The sequence below is a fragment of the Toxorhynchites rutilus genome, chromosome 2 (genome assembly GCF_029784135.1).
Source record: "Toxorhynchites rutilus septentrionalis strain SRP chromosome 2, ASM2978413v1, whole genome shotgun sequence".
NCBI classification, from domain to species: Eukaryota; Metazoa; Arthropoda; class Insecta; order Diptera; family Culicidae; genus Toxorhynchites; species Toxorhynchites rutilus.
The window spans coordinates 133,339,356-133,363,329 of NC_073745.1; the positions used below are offsets into that span (position 1 = coordinate 133,339,356).

Sequence of the window (23,974 nt, forward strand, 5' to 3'; positions counted from 1 at the left end):
ATTACATTGTAACGGATAGTCTTAGCTCTGTCGAAGCTATCCGTTCAGTGAGGCCGGAAAAGCACTCGCCGTACTTCCTTGAGAGAATACGAGAAAATTTGAGTGCTTTAACCAGACGCTGTTATGTCATTACCTTTGTCTGGGTCCCTTCACATTGCTCAATTCTGTTTAACGAGAGGGCTGACTCATTGGCAAAGGTAGGTGCAATTGAAGGCGATATTTATCAGCGTCAAATCGATTTCAATGAATTTTATTCTTTAGTCCGTAAAAATACCATCGCTAACTGGCAACGTAAGTGGAACGAAGATGAATTGGGTCGGTGGCTTCACTCGATTATCCCTAAGGTTAGCCTCAAACCATGGTTCAAAAGTCTGGACTTAAGTCGGGACTTTATTCGCACCTTCTCTCGACTCATGTCCAATCACTGTTCGTTAGACGCGCTACTCTTCCGTTTTAATCTTGCCGATGGCAATATCTGTGCTTGTGGCCAAGGCTACCACGACATCGAACACGTTGTTTGGTCGTGCGAGGAGTATCTTGTTGCCAGATCGAATTTAGAAAACTCTCTTCGGGCTAGAGGAAGGCAGCCCAATGTGCCGGTGAGAGTTGTGTTGGCTCGGTTAGACCTTGATTACATGTCCCAAATATATGTCTTCCTAAAAGCTATCGATCTTCGTGTGTGATTTTCCTTATATCCTTATATTCTCCTTTTCCTTTTTCCTTCGCGAGAAATCAAATCCCTTCTTACTAACAATAGAATAAGGTGAAATGTAAATACATGTTAGATATAAGATAGGCTTAAGAATTGAGTATGATGAATGTGAGTGCGAATGTGAGTGTGAACATTGTCAACATATCCTTATATCCCATCCTTTTCCTGAAACAAAATGTCACCCTTCTAAACTCGAGCAAGCCGCGAGTAATGGGTTCTCTACTTCATTAACATTAGAATTAATAAAAAATGTTTATATATACTTGTAACTATACAGATAGGAGTTTGGCTCCTTTAAACTTATGTAACTGAGCCTGTAAAAATAAACGATTTAATAAAAAAAAAAAATACTAAATACTCAGTATAACCTTCCTGGCCGTTAGTCCTGGTTTGGCCACAGTTTGAGCTGCCTCACCATACTTTGACCGCGATCTTTTTCGCACAATATTGTCGTAAGTGAGCTATTTTTAATCCTCAGTCTCTTTCCGTTTAAGAAATGGCTCGATTTCATTCCGTTTGGCCAAGGCTTCGCAGATTGAAGTTCGATCTATCGTATTTTTTGGTGTTCATTGGTGTGGCACCCAAACACCGAGCATCTCTTTGTGAATCCAGCTTTGCGCAAATGGGTTAAACCTGTTTTACTGTCGATATGTAGCTCCTGGGCGAGTATAGACACCATAAACACCATTTACAATATAAGTGGCTTGGCTTGCATTATCAAAGAAAAACTGTAGAATGGACCGAATTATCTCTTTGTTGACTTCCATTGCTAACACCCTGCAACTCACAACTAAATAGAACAAGCAAAAAACAGCAAAAGTTTTTTAAGTGTAGAATATCACCATGAGCACGAGCGCATCCTCGAAATTGTTTGATCGATACTACGCGAGATATCGAGCACTACAGCCATCTTCCGAGAAAATAATGGATTTCTTTATTCCCCAACGCAATATTATTTTTGTACTTTTCAAAAACTTAACAAGACTCATCGATATAAGTTCATACATAAATACAAAATAAGAAAATCGGCAAGTAAAAAAGTGTGAACAAGTTCGTGCGAAAAAATGTGTTTGTCAACAGGTTTATTCATCACACTGAATTTTTTATGTTTTTTATCTTCACTTTGCGATTTTTTTTTAAATTAATTGCCTACATAAGTATTTGCAAGCAATTTGTATTTATGAGTAATATGTATTAATAATTGTCCACTACACTTGATATTCACTGAATTTGTGTCTATTTATTTCGTTGAATTTTGTTGAGAAAATGATGTCAAGTCACTGAACCCTTTCTAAGGCAACTATATAGCCACCCTCAAAACATTTTTTTTCGCCGCACTTGGAATATTATTTCAATATATTGCTATACCAAAGACTTCTAATGGTTTCTGGCAATACTCCATTTTTTTAGGGATGCTTGAAATTTACGATATTAATTAGCGAGTCATTTTTATGTAGAAAACTGAAATTTTAGGGCGCAAATTCTGTTTAGATTCATTCAAAATGCAACAAATTGATAAGTTTTTCACTGTAATCGTTCTGTTTAGGATCTACTGTGTAAGCTATAAAACAAATGGTCTATTTGATGAAAAATTAAAATTACATAAAAAAGTATTTTTTTTTGGCTGCACGTGAAATATTGTTTTAATTTTTGCACAACCAAAAGCGCAACACAGTGAACTATGAGCAGCGACAAACAGTCTTTTTGGGGTTTACGAGCAGTGGCAACTATACTGCCACCATTTTTTTAACTGTTTCAATAGTTTATTTTTTTATCAAAGGTTTATGTTCTCTGAAGTTTGAGTCGATTCCTTGCCTAGTTTCTTCGGCCTTCTAAAGGGTTAATCAAAAGCAAAGTTCTTCAAATGTTAAGTTTTTCTTATGATTGGAGAAGTTTGGCTATAGGGGTTTGTGGTATCACTTCATACTGGAAAAGGGGTCTTCTGCCCAAAATAGTTTGAGAATCCCTGGACTAGAAACTCTGACTTTAGACGAGGTTTTTCAGGTTTTGAATGAAAATTCTTGATTATTTCCTGGTTTTTCCTGGTGAAAGAAAAATCCTGGTTATTTCCTGGTTTTCTCGGTTTTCCTGGTTGAGTTGCCACCCTGGAATATAGATGGAAAATGCCTATAGGGTAAATGATCTTGGTTTGTCCAATTTGGGGTGTTTTTACGCAACTAGTAAATGCAAATCGATTTTTATTCATGAAAATCACACATAATCGATACGAGTTTGAGTTTGTTGAAAAGCCCCAAGTCTCTAGTTGCTAATACTACCATAAGGTGTTGAAATTATTCAAATTTTTATGTTTTTTAACGATTTTCCTTAAAGAAGAATTATGATCATGGTTTGACCACCTCTGATCATGGTTTGCCCAAAAAAATGATCATGGTTTGTCCGGTTTTAGAAATCTCCATTTTTGAATTCAAACATTCGAATTCACAATTAGATGTTGCATTTATCAGTGCTTGAGTTTACTGTCATCATATTGATTCATTCATAATTTAGGCTTTCTTCAGAATATTGCCTTTTCTTGTGCATTTTAGAAGTGTTCACCTCAACACATTCAACACAGAAAAACCATACTTCTGCTATGCGCGAAGCACACCATAAACAAACATAAACAAACTGCAGCGCGCCAAGCGGTTGCCATAGAAATCATGTGGACAAAACAACATTATTGAATTGGACAACTCATGATCAGCGAAGATAAAAAAAAAATAAACTCATGATCAGAATTGAGTTCATGAAAATGCGTTAATTTAATGGTTTAGCTATGTAAATCCGATACAAATGGTGAGCAAGGATGATGTTTACAATATTTATAAGTGTTGTAATCCAGAAAAGGTCTGAATACGTGCCAAATAATCATCTGGTGATCGATTAAAAGTTAGCTCGAATGAGGGGCGCATTGACACAAATAGAAGGTGTATTTTATAATCCTTTAAAACATGTGATTTCGTAAAAATATACTATCAAACTCCTATAAATCATGTAAAAGGCAATTTCATTTATATGTTTCGAAACATTCGAAGGCCTTATTTGACACAGGAGCTGAATTAGAGCATTCAAAAAAGTGGGCAAACCATGATCATATTTTCGACTGGACAAACCAAGATCATTTACCCTATTTGTTAGACTCGTTTTCCGGGTATCCGTTGCTTTTTTTTATGTGAAATGTAAATATTACATTGAATTGAATCCTTAATCATTTCCTAGTTTTAGGCTAGCAGAAACGAGTTGTACCCATCAGTTCATCTTTTTCTGTTTATCTCTACATTTGTGTGTTCATTTCATTATGCATGAACTAGTTTGAAGTGGTGTTCTCAAAACAAAAATACATCGTGTTAGCGCCTCTCACAAAACAGGGTCGGATTCGTAACCCGCACACATTTCGTTGCTGCACAACTGAAGCAATCTGATAAAGTTTACTAACAAACTAACATCCGTTCACGAAAAAGCCGACTTGCGTTGTACGGAATAACACCCTGAAACGGAAATGGGCAATTGCTGCACCAACCCAGACCGCCGGATTCGTCGCAGTTCTGTGCTGTTCCTTCTTCACATGCCATGCCATGCCGTCGGTCTGCGGCTACCGCGAATTACTACTGTGCATTTATTTATTCTACCGCCATCGGTGCCAGTGCTGTTTGGGTTCTCGATCAGTTCGGTTGCGTTTTGTTTTGTTCGGAAACGGATTTTTAAGCTCGCGCGCACTCGCTCCGATGGTGTTGTTGGCGTGAATGTTACAATTACGGACCTAGCTTTCTTCACTTTTCATTGGATGTTCCGTTTTTTATGTTTGCTTCTTTACCCTTTCTTCATCAAATGTTTGAACTGTTTTGTTAATTGAATGTGGAGTGAATGTTTACCTGGCATCGCGTTTGCTGCTGCTTCTGCTTCATTCAATAATAGACAACATTCGAGCGTTTTGTTTTTTGCGGATTTCCAGGTTTCGGGGGTTTAGATATAGAAAACAAAATAAGGTTGATGTCAACTGTGACGAATACGTTTGACTGGGTTTGACTTCGCGTTTGACCGCGTCAGCATTATTTGTGCTTTGAAGATTCTGTGCCAAATACTGAATGTTATTTCGGAGATGGGAATTAATCAACTGCTGTGATGTTGATCTAGAGCGAGTCATATGCGTTACACAGTGAACGAAACGATCTACAAAACCACATTAGGTACCGAGGTGACTGGATCATCGTATTTGAGGTATGTGTATTGGATGTAAAACTATTCTTCGGTACAAATGAATGGATCGATACAAATCGAGTCATAAAAATACAATGAGAATTGCAGTGACGAGAACAGTTCTAGTATGGGTAGAACAAGATTGTATTCAAAGGCATAAACCGGCTCGGTACATTACCTTCAAGTGTTGGTGATTTTCTTCCTTGTCAACGTCGAGTTAACTCGATACACATTATTCCGTTATTCGCTTGCACTTACATGATGAATAATGATGACCATCTTTGGGGTCATTCAAGATTACCGGGTCAACAAATTATTGTTGATCATACGGAAACATTCCAGGAAGTTTTGTAATTTATCAAATATTTTCATTCCAAATAGTTTTATTTATACTACTAATATACAGCTGCCCCAGAAAACAAAATGCAAGGACAAGCAAAATGTTGAAATGCGTTTTTACGAAAGTTATTTTTTTTCTGTTCGATTTGACATTTGTCACTTGTTTAGTGATTAGTTAGATTTGTCATTTCATCATGGATAAACTGATACCGGAACCTTTTTAACTGACACTTTTTTTTTACGAAAACCATGGTTTAGTGAAGGAAAAATTTAGAAAATCATCGTGCATATGATAATCTTAAGGCGCAATATTTGATTAGTATGGCGGGTGGGACAGCACGTCTCAACCAAACCAAAAATAAAATATTTCTGATTGTCGGAGAGACATACAATAATACGTATAAAAAAGCCTGCCTTGGATGTTTAGAAACTTTCCTCGATTTCTGGACAATTTTATCAAAAATTACTACCGTATTTTTATAGAATTGTTTGCTAACTATACTCCTTCAAGTAAATAAGAAGTTTTGCCATTTTTTAGATTTTGTTTACTCTCTTACATGACTTTTTTAATGTGTGCAAATATTCGTTGACAAAAATAAAAGCTCACCCCCAAAAAATAATATTTAAATCATTCAAAGCCTTTGAGTAACCCTTCGTTTCATCATGTTATGATGGTTAGAGCTGAGAGGTATTGTTAGCAATCGATATTGAAGCGATATAAACAAAGTGTGGTTTACATTGTATCAAAAATAGCTTTAGATAACGGTTTTCTCAATTTTGTTTTAATAAAAAACAATTTTGTTTAGTAAAAATAGTGATCTCATGAGTCTTTATTATAAAAAAACAACATTTTTCATTATATCAGGTGTACCGGTAAGTTTCTTCGGGTTTTCAACAGATGGCGTAACTTTATAATTATTCCAGTGAATCAAATTTCCACACATTCTTTGGAAAGCTACTGTCATTACGTGTCTTTTTCAGTGTATGTTAAAAAGTTGAAGCATAAACAACATAGTTTTCGCCATTTCGAATATGTCGAATTTTGTACCAACGAGAGTGTTTTAACGGGGAGGGTACTTCATTACTTCAATATGAAGAAAAAAGCTGCTGAAAGTCATCGGATTTTGGTGGAAGTTTATGGTGACCATGCTTCAACTGAGCGAATGAGTCAGACGAGGTTTGCACGGTTCAAAAATGGTAATTTGGGCTTGGAAGACGAAGAACGATCCGGACCGCCAAAAATGTTTGAAGATGAGGAATTGGAGGCTTTACTCATTATATTAGGCTGCCAAAAAAGTCCTGCGGTATTTCCGCGAGGTGTCGTTGTAAGCGCGTAGTTCTAGTTGTATTCATTGTATCGAGTCATACTATAGCTTGTTGGAAAGGTATTTTTGCGCGCTCTTATATAGTCCTTGACAATGTTTTGTTTGGTTAAGTCGTTTGTGAGTTATAGTGTCGCAAATATGGAGCAAAATAAAGAGAAAATCCGACATATTTTACAGTACTACTATGACAAAAGCAAAAATGCATCTCAAGCTGCCAATAAAATTTGTGCAGTTCATGGACCCGATACAGTTTCCATTTCCACCGCACAACGATGGTTTCAACGTTTTCGTTCTGGTGTAGAGATCGTCGAAGATGCGCCACGCTCTGGAAGGCCTGTCGTCGAAAATTGCGACAAAACCGCTGAATTAGCCGAGAAAGACCGGCATAGTAGCAGCCGTAGCATCGGCCAAGAGCTGGGGATAAGTCATCAAACCGTTATTAACCATTTGAAGAAGCTTGGATTCACAAAGAAGCTCGATGTATGGGTGCCACACACGTTGACGCAAAAAAACATCTTTGACCGTATCGACGCATGTGAATCGCTGCTGAATCGCAACAAAATCGACCCGTTTCTGAAGCGGATGGTGACTGGCGATGAAAAGTGGGTCACTTACGACAACGTGAAGCGCAAACGGTCGTGGTCGAAGCCCGCTGAAGCGGCTCAGACGGTGGCCAAGCCCTCATTAACGGCCAGGAAGGTTCTGCTGTGTGTTTGGTGGGATTGTCATGGAATAATCTATTATGAGCTACTTCCCTATGGCCAAACGCTCAATTCGGACCTGTACTGCCAACAACTGGACCGCTTGAAGGTAGCACTCATGAAGAAGAGGCCATCTTTGATAAACAGAGGCCGCATTGTCTTCCATCAGGACAACGCCAGGCCACACACTTCTTTGGTGACGCGCCAGAAGCTCCGGGAGCTCGGATGGGAGGTTCTTTTGCATCCGCCGTATAGTCCGGACCTTGCACCAAGTGACTACCACCTGTTTTTGTCCATGGCGAACGAGCTAGGTAGTCAGAAGTTAGCCACAAAAGGGGCCTGTGAAAATTGGCTATCCGAGTTTTTTGCCAATAAGGAAGCGAGCTTCTATAACAGGGGTATTATGAAGTTGGCATCTCGTTGGGAACAAGTCATCGAACAAAACGGCGCATATTTGACTTAAAACAGATGATTGTAACTAATTTTATGAACAAATGAAAATTCAAAAAAAAATACCGCAGGACTTTTTTGACAGCCTAATATTTAAGCAGCGTCAACTAATTATATTTATTTATTTAATCGTTATCAACAGGCGGAATTTCGCCCTAATGATATTAATGAAAATGACGTATTTGTTAAATAAATTGTTGCCGGACCGCATTTCTTGAGTAGTGGAAGTCGAAACCAGAAGCTACTCTGTTGAACAGGCGTTGAAGACCCAATACGGCTGAATTGTATCCATGATGGGTACGACGGAAAGGAACTCGGAGGAAAGTGTGGTCCCGTAAAGCTCGAGATTGAACCAGAAGGTTGATATTCTACAGAATCTCTGGGAATTCTGTCCTAGCCAATAGCACATCATATACAAATAAGGCGCGGTTCACATCCCTTCGCACGTGCAACGTATCAAGAGCCATTAGTTGGTACCGGCTTCCATAGCTAGGTGGCTGATGAAGGTTACTCCAGGGTAATCGTCTTAAAGCAACCGAACAAATCGCTTTTGTACGGCTTCGATTCTGTTGACTCCGTTCAGATAGTGCGGATTCCAAATTACTGAACAGTATTCCAGATTTGAGCGAACTAGAGCGCTGAACATAGATTTGAGGCAGTGTACATCGGTTCAATCCCTCGCAGTGCGCATGATGAATCCAAGACTACGGGAAACTTTTCCAACCACGTAGTTTTTTTTTTATCCAGTTCATTTATTTGTAAGGCTCAATCGCATAAGCTTTGCGGAGCCGCTAATTCAAGGTTAGTTTCAACTAATTTCTATGTTTAGTAGGATTCGACCGAATACTCGCGGTTTACTCGAGGTTAAAAGGGCAACATTTTTGTGGGACGGGTCAGGTTAGGGATATGGATATGAGGTATCGTTGTCTCAACCGAGAGTTGCCGCACGCACTGTAGCATTGTGCATAATGACCAGTGATAGCATCTGGTGTTCGACTATCTGTCGAGGGTGGGCGACGGTGAGATGGGGGGACAAGACAAACAAACTAATAACGAAAAAGAAAAATACAAAAGCATTAAATACCTTTACTAGACCGTTTCACAAACATATAGATCAACTGCATATAGCAGATGTCGCGAGTTCCCAACACGTCTCTAACAGGAACATAGGGTTGTCTTCCTTGGACCTCAAGGGCATTCAAAAGGTACTCTCTGGCTGCGTAATTATCCGTACATTGCCAAACTGCGTGATCGATGTCATCGTAACCGTTTCCACACCGACAGACGTTGCTTTGAACAAGATTTATTCTGTGGAGATGCACATCTAGCGAGTAGTGGTTGGACATAAGTCTACTCATTACACGAATGAAGTCACGACTTACGTCCAAACCTTTGAACCACGCTCTCGAAGAAACCTTTGGAATAATTGAATATAACCACCGCCCAAGACTTCCAGTGTCCCAATCGGTTTGCCAACTCAAGAGGGAACTCTGACGCAGTAATTGGAAAAATTCATCGTATGAAATCTGTCTATCAAACAATTCGCCTTCATGGGCACCCACCTTTGCGAGAGTGTCCGCCTTCTCATTGCCAGGAATTGAGCAATGAGAGGGGACCCAAACAAAGGTTAACTTATAAGATCTTTCGATCAGTGCACTCATCTGCTGTCTCACTTTTGTGAGGAAATAAGATGGGTGCCTACTAGTTTTCATCGACTGGAGAGCCTCAAGCGAACTGAGACTATCCGAGAAAATGAAGTAATGGTCTGCAGGCTTGTTGGAGATCATCCCCAATGCGAAGTCGATTGCTGCCAGCTCAGCAACATAAACGGAACAAGGTTCCTGCAGTTTACGGAAGGCGCTTGAATTTTCATTGAAAACACCGAAGCCAGTGGATCCATTGAGGCGAGACCCATCAGAGAAGTATCTTTCCATGCAATTGACTTTTTGGTACTTTCGGTTAAAAATACGGGGAATAAAAGTTGGTCGAAGCTGATCTGAAATCCCAAGTATTGCTTGTTTCATCGACAGATCGTATTCAATTGAGGAACTGCTGATGGTGAAGTGAGCACGGTCTGGAGCAAACGATGGAAGACAAATATCTGATGAAATATAGTGATGATAAATTCTCATAAACCGAGATTGTATATTTAGATGAAGCATTTTTTCAAAGTTTTCAATCACAAGTGTGTTCGTGACACCGCATTTCAGCAGTATTCTGAGAGAAAGTTCCCAGAATCGGTTCTGTAGAGGAGTTACTCCTGCCAGAACCTCGAGACTCATGTTATGCGTTAAGTGCATACAGCCGAGAGCTATACGCAGACAATGATATTGAATTCGTTCCAATTTTAGAAGGTGACTTTTAGCTGCTGAGAGAAAGCAGAAAGAGCCATACTCCAGAATAGATAGAATAGTTGTTTTATAAAGCGTTATGAGATCTCCCGGATGAGCTCTCAACCACGTGCCGCAAATCGAGCGGAGAAAGTTGACTCTTTTTTGACATTTTTGCTTCAAATACGTAATGTGGGTATTCCAAGTGCATTTTGAATCAAACCAGACACCAAGGTACTTGAAGGTCAATGATTGGGTAATGTTTCTGCCCAATAGCTTAAGTTGCAATTGCATTTGGGGACCGCTTTCGAGTAAACACTACCAGTTCTGTTTTCTGCGGCGAGAATTCTATCCCTAAGTTCCTTGCCCAAGAAGACTAGTTATCTAGGGAATTTTGCAATGGTCTTTGCAAGTTTTCGGTATGGGGACCGCTGACGGAAACCACACCATCATCTGCAAGTTGTCTTAGCGTGCATTGTTCTACCAAACAACTGTCAATATCTTTCACATAAAATTTATAAAGAAGGGGGCTGAGACATGAGCTATGGGGTAGACCCATATAACTATTTCTGGAAGTTGTTAGCTGTCCGAGGGTGAAGTTCATTTGCTTTTCTGACAACAAATTGTACAAGAAGTTATTCAAAATTCCAGGAAGTCCACATCTGTTCAGATTGTCTGACAGAATTTCTATGGAAACTGAATCAAAAGCTCCCTTAATATCCAAGAATACTGAAGCCAGTTGCTCCTTGTGCGCAAAGGCCAGTTGAATATCTGTAGAAAGCAACGCTAGACAATCGGTTGTTCCTTTGCTCTTGCGAAACCCAAATTGTGTACTTGATAGCAAATTATTTGTCTCGATCCATTGATCGAGTCTTCGAAGGATCATTTTCTCCGGCAATTTTCTAATGCACGAGAGCATAGCAATCGGACGGTATGAGTTATGGTCAGACGCTGGTTTGCCAGGCTGTTGAATTGCTATCACTTTGACCTGTCTCCATTCGGGTGGCACAATATTGTTTTCTAGTAGGGTATTGAATAAGTCTAGCAAGCGTTTTTTCGCGATATCGGGAAGATTTTTTAGAAGAACGAATTTAATCATATCGCTTCCGGGTGAAGAGTTGTTCGATGAAAGAAGAGCCATAGAAAATTCCAGCATTGAGAATGGTCTGTCCAGAGGTCCACCGCTCGGAGACGTTTCTCGAAGAATATGTTGGGCTGGAACTGAGTCTGGACAGACCTTTTTAGCGAAATCGAATATCCATCGGTTGGAGTATTCTTCACTCTCGTTGGTAGATGAGCGGTTACGCATGTTGCGAGCTACCCTCCACAAGGTGCGTATTGAGGTTTCACGAGAAAGACCTTCGATGAAATTGCGCCAGTAACCGCATTTTTGACGTAGGACTACGTCTAACCGGAAGATATAGGGGGTGAAATGGAAATCTAGGCACTGAACAAGTAGGAAAAAATGCAAGATTTGGAACGCTTATAACTCGAGCATTTCTCAATAGATCGCAAAGGTTTTTGCATCAATTGATAGGAAATATATCTACGCATCTATCATAACGAATAACATTTCATTTTTTTTGAGATAAATAATTGAATAATTGTGAAATATCAAGCATTGTCAAAATGCACTATGTGCCCATTTTTGATTGGTCCATTTTGTGCTCCTCAAATCGTACCGACCAAAACGGTCAACCAGAGCAGCAGTGAAATAGAATGAAGCGCGATTGGAAAGGAAAAAGAAAAAAATGAACGAAACATTGTTCGCAGTCTCACACATGCGTAATTCTCGAGCCAGCCAGTCAGCTTAAAAATCCCCGCTCCGCTGCCGTAACGATCATTCTCATTCAAACCGTACACCACATCGGTTCGCATCACAACACATCAACAAACCAACCCAAGCAGCCATGTCTGGACATGGTAAAGGAGGAAAAGTGAAGGGAAAGGCAAAATCCCGCTCGAACCGTGTTGATCTGGAGTTCCCCGCAAGGGTAGCTAGGCCGAGCGTGTTAGTATCAGTGCACCAGTCCACCTAGCCGGCGTTATATAGTTTCGGCCGCCGAAGCGATCGAGTTAGCTGGCAAAGCTGCTCGCGACGATAAGAAAACCCGCATTCGGAACAGAACACATTCGGTTCGGTGGACATCAAGACAACAGGCAGTTGCAGCGAGTGGCAAACGCAATCGCAAAACGGCATCAGGTAGCAGAAGAAAAAAGTTTGTTCTTTATACAAACTGCATTGGTGGCAAATCCAGAACAAGGCGGCATCGAGGGCGTTCGAAATGGTTTTTTTCAAAACCACGAGTACTAAGTTTTCTAAATTGGAACCATTCCATGAAACAAGGCGCTTTTCAGGGCCATTAAACCTTCCAAAAAAGAGTTTAGGAAATAAAGTTCAATGCTTTCTATAACATTATCCAAAATAATAATAAAACACAAATTGATGTTTTCATAATTTGTTTGCCAGGATCTGATGAGTATGTGAATTTGGCAGTTGTTCTGAGCTTATTGATAGTTGGGGACTTTCCTGATTATTCAATTTTCACCAATTCTTAAATTGTTTCCAGATTGAAAATACAGTAATCTACAATTAGTTCGACATTTAGCTAATTGGACGGACATGTAATGCGACTTATTTAGTTGGACATTTTTGTAAACATAGAGATCAAAATTATGACCCCACATTGAAAGTCGACACTGTACCACTGTCATTGCAAATGTTCAATTACAGGTTAAAATCGCCTCCAATGCGACACTGAGTGGCGCTTCGGCACGTCGCATTGAATGTAATTTACTGTACAACATGTCACAAAGCTGGATGGGAAGAAATTTTCCAACTGTGAAAGCTGTGGCGAGTGGCAAATGCAATCGCTAAACAGAAAGGTTTAGCCGAACAAGATGGGGATATCGAGTGAAAACAAAACAATAAACTCTTTAGATTGAAGATAATTTTGTGATTCTGAAAAGGACCCTTTTTAGCCTGCATGTGAATCCAACGAGCGAACAAATCGTAATGAATGTATTTTTTACGTAGGATTACGTCTTTCGGGAACATATTGGGGTACAAATTGAAAATCGAATATCGAGAGCACCGTGAAAATTGTCCAATTTCAAATGCTTATTGTTCAGTCATTTCATGATGGATTGATGAGATTTTTGCGTCAATCAATTTCGGCACTCCATAACAATTTTTTACATTGAATAAAATAATATATGTCATGAAACTAACTATCGAACAATTGAAAAATCTCAACCCATATCCTAACGAAAATACCCACTTCTGATAGGTCGAAATTGATGACATATGCGGCAGGTCCCAAACAGAGACATCAAAACCAAGCTGCCTAGGGGAAATTGGCATTGCAGATACATGAAAGTAGACGGAGCTTTTTTCCCATCGACATGTATTCCCTAACAGAAATTTCAAATCCATGGTTTCTGAGAGAAATCAGCATGTAAAAACCCTCGATAGTTTAACTAACGACGCGCACAAATGGATACTGCTCATTGTAACTAGCGTGAACATTGCTGATTGCATACGTGCTGGCGAATAAGTTGGGAGCGATGAACAAGTGTTTTTTCGTTCCAATAAGAATCTTTCGATTGAAGAATGATGTTTCAATGAACTGAATAGAACTTATGCTTGATAGAATATAAATAAAATTTAAATTTGGAACTTTTATGTTGGTTGCTTCGTAAAACTTTTAGCACAACTGTAAGTGTAAAATTGTGTATGGTAGTTATTGTGTTAAAATGACTTCAAATATGAAACGATTTTTTTTTCTCCCAAGGAAAGTTCATGCGACGAGCAAAATTGGAAAAATGAAGGAATATTCGAAAAAGTGATTTCACATATGCTCTACATATCTTGTTGGGTGCTGTTAGCCCAATTGAAATTCGCATTGAGGCATGTAGCATCGTGTTCCGTTGGGTTTAAAGCGAAAAGGAAATGGATTGAATAAACACTCAGAAAATAAAAAAAATTATGAATGAAATTACTTTTCCATTTCAAATATATTTTCTCTATACTAAAGTAACCCTTTTTTTTTGGTGAGAAAAATTGGGTTCGATAAAGATAATTATCTTATATTGCTTTGATGAGCTTTTTTTTTTTCTTTATTTCATCCATTCATAACACAGGCGCCATCTCGTCCAGGACCACAGAGGGCGGCTTTGGTACGTGATACGCACCATCTAATTACTAATCACCATTCTTCTATCATTATCACTTGGTTATGGACACTGGTGGAGTGAACAAACAATTCCTAACAACCAGACAAATCGGACCCAAATCCTTATCGGAGAGTTTAACAATGTAATTCTTCAAACATATCCAAAATCAGCGTGCAGCAGATAGCCTAACGGAATCCTACGTCAACTATGCGGTCGTGTCTTGGACACAACCCTCCTGTGACTTTTTTTTCCATCGCTCCCTTTTAACGTTCATTCGTTCGTCTCGTTGGACTCGCCCCTCTGGCTGAGTCTGCCGATTTGTCTCTATCCTGTGAGTGTGTACCGCTAGAGTATAAAACACGCGGACCCCAAAAAAATATCTTATTTTCTTTCAAACCGTAAACCCGTGTGGTTGTACGGCATCGGCATCGTGGACGTAACAAAGGAGAACAAGTTAAGGGAAAGGCAAAGTCCCACTCGAACCGTGCAGGTCTCCAGTTCCCTGTTGGTCGCATTCACTGATTGCTCCGCAAGGGTAACTAGGCCGAACGGATTGGTGGCGGAGCACCAGTATACCTAACAGCGATTATAGAGTTTCGGCCGTCGGAGTGCTCGAGTTGGCTTGCAAAGCTGCTCACGACAATCAGAAAACCCGCATCAAGAACAGAGCAGCTACGGTTCGGCGCTCATCAAGGCAACAATTAGTTTCAGTGAGTGGCAAAGTGTTTCTCCAGCACGTCGCATTAAATGTAATTTACTGAACAACATGTCACAAGCTGGATGGGAAAATTTTTTCCAACTGTGAAAGCTGTGGCGAGTGGCAAACGCAATAGCTAAACAGGAAGGTTTAACCGAACAAGATGGGAATATCGAGTGATAACAAAAACACAACACCAAATGTCTTTTCAGAACCATCAACATATTCATAAAGAGTAAACAGTAAACTAATCCATTTTTCAGGTAGATAGGTAGGTATTCACGTAGGAGAATAAAATAAAACAATATATTTAAAATATATATTTAATATAAAGCTGTCCCCTTTGTATAGTCCTACGTCACTCCGGTTATGTTCCCGACATTACCCACCCGTCTTTTTTGCTTTAACTAATTGTTTCAGCTGTATTTCAAGCTTTGAATATTCCTCGAAGTGTGTGGATGTTCCATGTCTGCGAAAAGCTTTGAAAGCATCAGATTTTTTCAAATACAATTTTGTGCATTCATCGTCCCAGCCAGGAGTGGCTGGTTTTCTTTCAAATGAAGCACTTGGAACTTTTCTTTTTTGTGCTTCCAGTGAGCTTTTATACAATAATTCGACGAAGAATCGATATTCTTCCAATGGTGGAAGTATATCTATTGATTCGACACCGATTGTTACCGCCGTTGCAAATTTTTGCCAATCGATGTTCCTTGTTAGATCAAATGGAACTCGAGATGGTTCAGTGGATTGCAGGCTACACTTGATTGATATATTGATTGGCAAGTGATCGCTACCATGGGGATCATTGATGACCTTCCACTGACAATCTAATGATAGCGAGTTTGAGCACAAAGATAGATCGAGTCGGCTTTCCCGAGCCGGAGGTTTTGCAATTCGTGTCACTTCACCAGTGTTCAAGATAGTCAAGTTGAAATCGTCACATAAATCGTAAAAAATAGCCGCCTAGCGTCATCATAAAGATCGCCCCACCCAGTACTGTCGCGACCGCCAATATTATCCATTGTGATCAATGGATAGGCTTCAAATATGAAGCCTCAGTCCAGAAGTTTCTTTGCTAGCTACAGCGGGGAAAACTCTTTAAAACCCTTTCTGCAGCTAGCTAATACGTGGGGGTCAATCACGTTATGCGGTGTTGATTCTCTTCCACAATGCGACATTCTCCCGGCTCAATGGAAGCGCGTTCTCAAGCTATCAGCGGAGAGAGAGTGCCATGTCCAATGTTCAGCTCGTGATGTTACTGCTGCTGCTACCGAAGTAGACCGATGCGAGGCAAAGCTCGATTGTTGGTTGTCCGGATAAACTTCGATGTCCGCTGCTACTGCTGCTATTGAAGCAGACCGATACGACACCTAGCTCGATTATCGGCTGCTCGGGTTAGCTCCGTTGTTCACTGCTGCCACTGATGCTGGTATTTCTTCCTGATGTTGCTCGTATCACGTCCGTTGTAAGAATGCCTGCTGCGCGGAGGCGCTCACGCTTTTATAGCCTGGCTCATCTTTTTCTTACATATGATTGGTCTATAGTTCTCATGGCTTGCTTCTCATGTTTCTTTATTGTTATTGTTATTATTATTTCTTCACTCTATTCTGTACTCTACAAGTACCATGGGAGTTCATGTCACCCAAAATTAGAACTGGGGTTGAGAGAATCGAAATTAGATTCCAAAGTTGACTACGGCTAATGGAAGTATTCGGGGGAACGTATACTGAAGCTATGCAGAGTTCTTTATTCTTTGCAGTTATTTGACAAGCGACGATTTCGACGTCTGATAGAGCTGGGAGAGGAATTTTATAGAAAGAGTAGCACTTTTTGATCCCTAAAAGTACTCCTCCATTGGAATCATCTCTATCCAGGCGAATAATATCAAAATCGTGGAAGTTGAGTTCTGTGTCAGAAGAAAGCCATGTTTCGGAAAGAGCGAATATATCACAATCATAATTTTGAAGTAAAAATTTGAGCGAGTCTAGTTTAGGCACTAGACTACGGCAGTTCCATTGTAGCACATTGATCATATCTTCTACTACGTTAGATGAATTATCCATCGAAAGATATGATTGATGCAAGGAGGGGCCATGAAGCAGTCAATTGCTTAAGATAAGACTTTAAAGATGGAAGCAAGGCAGAAATAAGGCTTCTGAGGGGGTCTTGAATTTTGAACGTGTTTAGTATGAAGTCCACAATGTCCGAAAAAGCTATCAATCCTGGATTAGACGCGAATTTTCTACGAGAAGATCGAGGAGCAGCGTTTTTATTTCTCTCTTCTCTGGGTAATGACGTAAAATCCTTGCTGCAACCAGGAACTGGCTGAGAAGGAGCCTTCGGATTCGTTTTTTTGCTACTATTACCCTTGGAATTAGACAATCTTCCGAGGGTCATTTTAGCTTTCTTACGGTGCACTATTGGTGAAGAGAGCTTTCTTTTTGATGATTCATCCTTTATTGAAGATTCTGGTGCAGCCGAAGTATGACCCTCATCAGAATCAGAATCCGATTCTTGAGATGACAGAACCGAAAATTGGTTTTCATTTTGAGCGGCTGATGCGGTCTTTAGCATTTCAGCATAAGTCCGCTTGGAGCGTCCAGCGATAGAACGCTTCACTTTATCGGAGTGCTGTTTGTACCTTAGGCACTCATGTAGAGGGTGAGGATTCTCGCCACAGTGAATACATTTTTCCACTGTTTAAGTGCAAGAATCCTCACTATGTTTATCGCCACATTTGCCGCAACGAAAAAAAAGTTTTTTCGAAAAAAACAACGAAAAAAAAAAAACCGAGTGTCCCAACTTTTTACATTTGGTACAATAATAAACCCGCGGTACAAACAGGCGCACTGGGAAAAAAACATTTTCTACTTTCACATAGTTTGGGAGAACAGAACCTGCGAAAGTAACTCGAAAAGAGTGCGAGGGCTTATAAACTTTTTTATTTTCTTCCAAAGATGCTGAATGCAGATTTCTAACATCCAGGATCTTTACAAGATCTCCAATCATCGAGTTTTTGAAGGAACCCGACGCTTTTTTAAGTTCATCGACACTCAGACTCGCGTCGGTTACTATACCTTCTATCTCCACTTCTCGAGGAGGGATGTAGATGTGATACTCCCTGTTAAAAACTTCGTGGTCAACAATCTTGTTGGCCACATCAAAAGTCGGTGCTTCTACACGCAGTTTGTCCGGTCTCTCTTTATGTATCGAGACGCCCTTATAATTACGCAGCAAATCTCTTGAAATATCAAGAGTTCTCAAAGCTTTTTCCTTGGGCCGAAAGAAAACAACCCATGGTGCCTTCGAGGACTGTTGATAATAACGCGTCCGCGCAACATTGGCATCAGCAGATGTCATAACGGTTGCGCAGACGGTGCGCAACCGCCTATGAAAACGAAAAAAAAAACTCGCACGCACACACACAACTCACACGCACACAAAAACTCAACTTAAAACTAACTTAAACTAAAACTAGCTCAAATCAAAAATCTTCTTGAAAATAAAAACAATAATTTCGTAAAAAAAAAAGTTATATAAATAAATAAAAACTCAATAAAAAAATTTAGTCTGAGTTCGAACAACTAGAACAACCCTATTCAGGGAGCTATACACCGCTGCACGCTACGGTATAAGCACAATAGCGAGACGGCAAAAACTATTCTATTGTACTTCTCTGTTTGATGTTTGGTGAAGATACAAATATGACGCTCAATGGAACCAATTCACAGAACACCGGTCCAGCGTCGCTGGAGAGGTGCTGCTTCCTCGCTGTTCCGGATGCGTTGGCACTTAACTTGTCACCAAAGGGCGAAAGAAAAAAAACAACCAAAAATCACTTTGGCGGAGGGAAAAAAAACTTTCCAGCTTCGATATTGTAGCGGAGGACGGACAATGTGTGTCCGTCTCTTGCAAATAATCGACGAGGAATGACCACGTAGTTGACATGTGTTTTAAAGTTCAGTTTAGAGTCTAAATACACTACCAGATCCTTCACGCAGTCGAGTTTAGTTAGCGGATCATCGTCGAGAGAATAGTTATAGCGAATAGGAACTTTTCTTCTTGTGGAAGTTATTGTGGAACATTTGCTTGGATTCAGCGTCATACGATTTTCCACGCAACATTTCTGGAAAATTTTTAGTTGTTGTTGAAGAAACAAGTCATCAGCCTTCGAGTTAACGTGGAAAAATATTTTCATATCATCAGCGAATGAAAGATGAGGGCCCTCTAGGACGAAATTTACGTCATTAAAATAGATAAGAAATATCAGAGGGCCGAGATAACTCCCCTAAAGTATTCCTGTTGTAGCAGCTAGGGTGGAGTGCCCATCCAGGAGACCTCATTAAGCTATACAAAACAACGATATTATCAGTGTTAGAATATGGCAGTTTTTGCTCCCGATCAGCTGTCGGGATTCATATTCTCAAGCTAGAGAGGATACTATATCGTTGCTTGCGTATAGCCATGAGGTGTTTGCATTCGACACATACGATGAGTCTCGAAGCCTTGGCAGGAGTATCTCTGCATACTCTTCGGTTCACAGAATTATCTCAAAGATTTGTCATCCGTTGCAAGATCATGAATCCATTGGTGATTGATAACTTCGAAAATCTACTCCAACTGACTCCTCAGTCAAGTTTTATGTCTTTATACCATGAGTACCTTACCCACGACGTGCACCCTTCCAGGCATCTCCAACCAAGTTTGCTTCACATACTTTTGCAATTCCTCTGTCATTTTTTATCTGTCCATGCGACAAATCATCCATGGAATCCCAGATCATCTACGCTCCGATTTTATTCCGCCGATATTTTCGGCAGAATTTGGGAAAGTTAGATCTGATAAAATTTTCTTTACTGACGGTTCATTCATAAACGGGTCCACTGGCTTCGGCATCTTCAATGAAAATTCCAGTGCCTCTTTTAAACTCAGAGATCCTTGTTCCGTGTATGCCGCTGAGCTGGGTGCGATATACTATGCTCTAGGGAACATTGAAACACTGCCCATCGACCACTATTCTATTTTTTCAGACAGTTTCAGGTCAATAGAGACAATCCGCTCAATGAAAGTTGATAAACACTCATCTTATTTCCTTACAAGAATAAGACATCTATTGAGTGTTTTGGTCGAAAAATTATTCAAGATTACCTTAGCATGGGTTCCCTCTCATTGCTCTATTCCGGGGAATGAGAAAGCGGACTCGCTGGCTAAGGTGGGCGCTTCAGAAGGCACACTCTTTGAAAGGCGAATTGCTTATAATGAATTTTTACACATTCCTCGTCAGCACACACTCGTAAGTTGGCAGCGCATGTGGAGTGAAGATGAATTCGGTCGATGGTTACACACGATTATCCCTAGGGTCTCGACGAGTGGATGGTTCAAGGGATTGCATGTAGGTCGTGATTTCATTCGCGTGATATCTCGACTTATGTCCAATCACTACAACCTAAACGCGCATCTCTATCGCATTGTATCCGGTTTAATGCTGCCCGCTCTCAGCTCACCAGAGCATTGAGGGCACAAGGCAGACAATCGGATATCCCCGTCCGGGATATCTTAGGTAACCGTAATCCTGATCTTCTGCTCCATCTATACCTGTTCCTCAGAAACCGCCGATGTTAACGTTTAATGATGTTTCCTTCGTAGTGTCTCTGTCACATATCCCTCCTATCCGATTTATAAACTTTTACTTAGTCTCTGTCACATATCCCTCCTATCCGATTTATAAACTTTTACTTAGTCGCGGCAATACATGCACACACTCTTTACAGATACACGTGCCGAAGGTTGGACTGTTACTTATTAAACGGTTTACCCGTTTGTATGTTTGTGAAATTGTAACTTTGTAACTTTGTCTGTAGCGCTGTAACACTTTAATAGAAATTTAACCCCCTTCGTGTTGATCGTTTGATCTGAAATTTGGAACACATCTTTATCTCTGGTGTCACTATAAAACTGCGTATTCTATGATCTTGAAAATCCAAGATGGCGGCCGCTACAAAATGGCGTATTATGTAAATATTTTCTCAAAATCCCATCAATATGGGTTTTCCCAAAACCTCGTCAATATGGGTATCGAATGAAAGGGCGTGACCAGTAGAACACAATTATTTAAGGAAAATGTAAATCAAAGATGGCGACCGCTACAAAAGGTGGATTAAAAATTTTCTCAGAACCCCATCTATATGTATAACAAATGGAAGGGATTGACTAGTAGAACACAGTTATTTATGAAAAATGGCTGAATGATTTGACTTGGAGAACACGAAACATAATAAACAACATAAATTCAAAAGGGTCGCCGTCACTAAATGGTTGGCAATGTATATTTCGCAATCCCTTCAATATCGGTATCAAATTAAATGATTAAACTAATAGAGTACAGTAAATCATGAAAATATTCCGAAGAAATTTAGGTAAGAAATAAACGTTGGATTTCCATTATCCACAATCAGTTGTTTCAACATATACCCAACGATTTTATTTTAGTCTCATCATTGCCCTAGATTAATGAAGGAACTGATGTGATAACTACTAACTGCTACTTGTCTAATTATTTTCTAGCTTTTAGTACATTAAACCATTTAACTTAAAAAGTTTTTTAGTTTTTATTTTTTAGTTTTTAGTAAATTATCTGTATCATTAGTGTACTTCTCTACATTAAAACAATTAAAAAAAATTTTTTTTTGAAATTTTTTATTTCTTACCTAACTTTCTTAGGAATATTTTGATGATATACTGTATTCAATTAGTCAAATCGTTTCATTTGATACCAATATTGAGGGGATTGCAAAAAATACATAGTCGACCATTTTTGTGGCGACGAACTTTTTGAATTTATGTTGTTTATTATGTTTCGTGTTCTCCAAGTCAAGACATTCAGCCATTTTTTAGCGACGGCCAAATTGAATTTTTCAAGATCATGGAATAAGCAGTTTTATAATGACAGTAGCTCCAAGTCAAGCCATTCAGTTTTTTTTTTAACGGCGACCAAATTGAATTTTTCAATATCATGGAATACGCAGTTCTATAATGACAGTAGAATTAAATGTATGTTCCTAATTTCAGATCAATCATTCAACAGGAACGGGGTCAATTTTCTATTAATGTGGGACAACCCTACAAACATTCAAACATACTTAGAAACAGGTCAAGCTGAATGAAACCATTTAAAAAGTAATTAGTTATTTGGGAACTGCGGCCATCTTGGAATTGGATAACTCATTATCTGCTATGTTCTTCTAGTCAAGACCTTTCATTTGACACCCATATTGATGGGGTTGTGAAAAAACATATAGCGCCATCTTGTGGTGGCGGCCATTTTGGATTTGCATTTCTCATAAATAACTATGTTCTACTAGTCAAGCCCTTTCATTTGATAACCTAATTGATGGGGTTCTGAGAAAATATGTAATCCGCCATTTTGAATTTGCATTTTCATAAATAACTAGTCAAGTCCTTTCATTTGGTACCCATATTAGCTATTCAATATAGCATTATTATACAAATTATTAAAAATTTCCGTAAATCAAAAATAAAATACTCCAGATAATCAAGTCTAAAACTCCGGATAATCGAATCCGGGATAATCGAGCCTCCGGATAATGTGCGATTCACATAGAACGTTACGGAAAAGAACGTCCACGTTCCGTCACCTTCTCCACCAATTCACACATGCAGTCTACGCTTGCAGCAGCACCGTCACGTCAAATGTCAAACAAATGATTTAATTTATTTAATGTTATTTATAGTGTCGCCACCTGCAACAGTATTGAATTGCAATGCCTTCTTTCGAATCAGCATACCTAAAATCAGTTCTAAATTTGGAATAAAATAAATGAAAATCATTATACCCCGTAGTCCCAACACTTATTCAACAATAATAATAATATGTACACTATTTTTCTCAGCTAGTCGCGAATGATTTTTACTCCGAAATTTAGAAATAAGAGATATGTTGGAATGAAAAATACCAGCTGTATAGTACCCGCCATGTTTTTGGTGCCAACATCTCAAACGTCAAAAGTATTTGTTTTCTTCAAAACAGCGATCCGTGTTGACGGCATTGAGCTTCGTTTACTAGTTTAGGGGAGCGTCAAAAATTAGTTGATTTTCAGTTGGAATGAACGTTTTCAAAATATAAAATTATGAATTAAAATTAGCTTTTCTATATCAAAATAGAATTGCAATGCCTTCTTTCGAATCAGCATACCTAAAATCAGTTCTAAATTTGGAATAAAATAAATGAAAATCATTATACCCCGTAGTCCCAACACTTATTCAACAATAATAATAATATGTACACTATTTTTCTCAGCTAGTCGCGAATGATTTTTACTCCGAAATTTAGAAATAAGAGATATGTTGGAATGAAAAATACCAGCTGTATAGTACCCGCCATGTTTTTGGTGCCAACATCTCAAACGTCAAAAGTATTTGTTTTCTTCAAAACAGCGATCCGTGTTGACGGCATTGAGCTTCGTTTACTAGTTTAGGGGAGCGTCAAAGAATAGTTGATTTTCAGTTGGAATGAACGTTTTCAAAATATAAAATAATGAATGAAAATTAGCTTTTCTATATCAAAATAGTATTCTATTTAAATTAAAAACATTTCTGTTTGCAGGTGGGTAAAAAGTCTCATACGAAAATTGTTTATGAAGACAACTTTATTTTATAATAAAAAATATCAGTAACAGTGTTGGAATTGTATAGCCATATGGTTGAATGAAAGTCAGAAATACGTGTTTCAGGTAATTAAATAACATGATGTGAAAATTTTCATTCAAATTTTAAAACTTAAAAACCGGCTTCGTGTCTTCTAATCTGATAGAGATTACACTAACGAGTTTGGGGCCCAAATGATGGCCCTAATTTGAAGTCGCCACCAGACGTCGACACCTTGTCACTGTCATCGCGAATTACCAATTTACCACCATCTGACATATCGTGATGTCGATGATGTACTTTTTCAGCAGAGAGATAGTGAGATGGGCGGTGACGGTAGATAGAGTGAGATAGCGATAATCGTGCCATACGGCTGAAAAATA

The 23,974-nt window shown here is 39.2% G+C and overlaps 1 protein-coding gene across 2 annotated transcripts in view; it reads left to right on the forward strand.

The window, feature by feature from the left end:
• Positions 1-4,334: 4,334 nt before the first annotated feature.
• LOC129768328 (ATP-binding cassette subfamily G member 4) overlaps positions 4,335-23,974 on the forward strand; it is a 114,018-nt gene continuing 94,378 nt past the window's right edge. For both annotated transcript variants that reach the window (XM_055769902.1, XM_055769899.1), the window contains exon 1: positions 4,335-4,930. The gene's annotated coding sequence lies outside the window, so the exon portion shown is untranslated. The remainder of the gene's footprint in view (positions 4,931-23,974) is intronic.